The sequence below is a fragment of the Myotis davidii genome, unplaced genomic scaffold, assembly GCF_000327345.1.
Source record: "Myotis davidii unplaced genomic scaffold, ASM32734v1 scaffold874, whole genome shotgun sequence".
In the NCBI taxonomy this organism is placed as follows: Eukaryota; Metazoa; Chordata; class Mammalia; order Chiroptera; family Vespertilionidae; genus Myotis; species Myotis davidii.
In genome coordinates, this window is record NW_006285611.1 from 146,913 (window position 1) to 150,619 (window position 3,707).

The following is a 3,707-nucleotide window of genomic DNA, read 5'->3' on the forward strand; positions in this document are numbered from 1 at the left end:
TAGATATATGTGCAAGCAGGAACACATCATCTTACTCAGGAGATGATTAACATAGATCTTGAAATAACAGTGATGATGGAATCATCAGGCAAAGACTTTAAAACATGAATATGTTTGTAGTGTAAGCCCTGATATTTGTGTTTGTTTTCAATCTTATTTTTTTTATGCAAGTTACTGACTTAGGTTTTGGATGGCCCAGATATCAATTTCAAAGAGGCATCCACTTCAAAGCTTATCACTATGGAAAACAGTATTGAGATTCCTCAAAAATGTAAAACTGGAACTGCTTTATGACCCAGCAATTCCACTTCTGAGTATATATCCTAGGAAATCCAAAAACAAATTCCAAAAAAAAAATGCACCTCTATGTTCATTGCAGGGTCACTTACAATAATCAAGCTATGGAAGCCACTCAAGTGCCCAGCAATAGATAAGGGGATAAAAAAGGGTGATGAATATACACTGAGTGGCCAGATTATTATGACCAACCCATCAGTACAATGAAGTGAATTAGTTATGCAAGTAATAATAATAAAACCTTGAGAGTATTTGTTTAGGAAGTTTTCAATATTCAGTACTTTTGGAAGTGTCAATGAAGAACTGATGGGGTGGTCATAATAATCTGGCCACTCTGTGTATACAACTAGTAAGCCGGTGGACAGATTCGTGCATATTGAAAGGAAATTAATTAGAAGATGGCCATTGGGGCAGGACTAGGCGAGATGGGTTGGACAAGACCTGGTGCCAACCTCCCATGGTCCCTCCCTGGCCGGCCACATCTGGATGGCTCCACGGCTCAAAGGGCATCTGCAGGGTGAGCAGGGGTCCATCGGCCTGGCCTGCAGAAATCAGGCCAAAACCCACTTTCTGACTTCCCCAGAGGGTCCCGTAGAGCGAGAGGGCACGCTGCAAAGTTGCTGTGGTACAGGGTGTGGAACGCAAATGCAAGTGCGCAGTAAACCAGATTCAGAGCTAACAGTGCCCCAGCAACAATATAACCCATGGCCAAAGGTGGAATCATGTAGCCCTGTAAGGAATTGGGCTCCCTCCTCTCTGGTTTTGGGGTGCATCACCTTAGAACCGCCACTGCCAAATTACTGCAGCAAGGCAGTTCCTGCATTAAGCATCTTCCCCCTGGTGGTCAGTGCACATCATAGTGGCTGTTTGGATGGTAGGAGGGACACTTAGCATATTAGCTTTTTATATATATAGATGGGATACCATTCAACCCTAAAAAAAGTAAAATCTTACCATTTACAACAGCATGGATGGACCTAGAGGGTGTCATACTAAGTAAAATAAGTCAGACAAAGACAAACACCATATTATTGCACTTGTATGTAGAATTTAAAGAGCAAAATAAATGAACAAACAAAATAAAAACAGGCTCATAGAGAGATCAGACTGATGGTTGCCAGTGGGGAGAAGGTTTGGAGGGCTGGGTAAAAAGACTGCTCTCTTGAATAAACACATTGCCAGCCACACAATTAGATAAATAGCCAGGCTGCATCGCCTCATTGAGGTTTCTTGATGTTTGGCCCAAATGTGCTGTGTAATTTCAGGTCTTGTAATTAATAAACCTGTATCTCTTTAAAGTTTCCTGTTGGTTATTGCCAAAGGGCATCTCGCGACAATGGTAACTACAAGGGTTGGTCCATCCACAACATTGAATATTGGTAGGCTGAGATCAGTACAAAACAAGGTTCAATATAATTGAATGATTTAATAACAACACTAACCTTTTGAGGAGACAAATAAAATATTAAAAGTAATCAAATGGGATTTCTAGTGATTGAAATATAATATCAAATATGAACAAATATTTTTGAATGAGAATAATAGCAGATTATACACTGAAAAAGAAATGATAACTACACTTAAACATATTACAATATACACTACCCAAAATGAAGCCAGAGAGAAAGCAAAATACAAAATAAACACTATGAAAATAGTCTCAGTGATCTGTAGAACAATGACAAGCTACATACTGTACATTTAAATGTGTGTCCAAGTTGAAAAAAATGAACCACTTGGGGCAGAGAAACCATTGGAATAGAAGTGGCCAAATTTCTTCCAGCCAGTTGGTATGGCTGAGTGGTTGAATGTGGACGTATGAACCAGGGGGTCACAGTTCAATTCCAGGTCAGTGCACATGCCCTGGTTGTGGGCTCAATCTCCACAGGGAGGGAGCAGGAGGCAACTGATCAATGATTCTCTCTCATCATTGATGTTTCTGTCTCTCCCTCTCCATTCCTCTTTGAAATAATAAAACCTTATTTGAAAAAAATTTCTTCCCAATTTATTTCATTAAAAAAAACTATACTCCTAAAGATATAAGGAGCTAAGACAATTCTAAGCAATATAAACAGAAAGGAAATTAAACCCAAGCACATCACAAGTAAACTTTTGAAAAGCAGTGATAAAGAAAAATCCTTAAAAACAGATAAAGATGAAAGATACTTTATAATCAGCTGAAGAAAAGATTTATTTCTGATTTATTGGCAGATACAAGTCAAAAGACATTGTTTCATGGCAATCAAACATTGCATCAGTTTCTTAAGAAGTCAATTTCATTTACTCACACATTGTGTGTATGTGTTTATAATGTACCAGATAGTGACAAAGGCATATGTATAATTATGATGTTTAGTGATATTGCATATTTATTTTTTTAGGTAGACCCACGTAAGAAATATTTTTTACTTTTCCTAATCTTCTGAGAACAATTAACAGAAATCCAGGTGCTCTCTCCCTCGGGTAATTACTTGCAATCCATTTACCAGATCAAAACTTTAGCAAAATGAGTGTCAGGAGAATAGAAAAACACTTAAATACGCTCTCCAACAACTGATGATTAAAACAGTAGGAAGTCAAAGCAGATTCTCCACTCAGGTGAGTAGAAAACACTGGTTTGAAAATTTAAGCAAACAGCTTAAGCTGAATTATCACCAAAGATCTTGAAGAGCATTATGCTCTGCAAAACTGTCTTTTCTCTTTGCACTATACATATCTGTCATCAATAGGAGTAATGGGCAGGACAGACCTGACACTCTGCCCTACACATTTACACCACCTTAGTTTTCCAATGAACGTACTGCTTCAGTCATCGATAGTAAACAAGGGTTTTTGTCTATTTTTATTTATGAAATGTCCTTTCTGTCCCGCTTTTCATTTCCTATCTCTTTAGGGTGGCCTTAACATAAAGGAAGCATTGTGCTTATAAAAATATATCCCAAAGACATCATAACTTTATTTGAATCCTGACTTCACCATCTATTATCTGAGTGACCAAGGTTAATTTATTTCCCTCCCTGTGCCTCATTTTCCTTGACTTTCAAATTGATATGGTTATACTGTACACTCCCTGCAGTTATTGTGAGGACCATAAGAGTTAATATATGTAAAGTGCTCAGAGCAGTGCTTAGCACACAATGCGTTCTTTATTGGTGCTTGATAGTCATTTGTATTCTTCTTTCCATGCCTCTTCACTAAGAGTTCATGAAGAATCAGAATGACCAAGTCATTTGTATGCAAAGAGGGATATATGATTGAAAAATCATTAGAAGTGTTTTCATAGGCAGAAACAACAGATGTGCCAAATAAGGACTAAGATACCAATAACAAAATCCTAAAATTTACATATCATGGCCTTAGATTTTGTATTGGGTAAATAAGCTGAACTTATAATGAGAAATATATATATA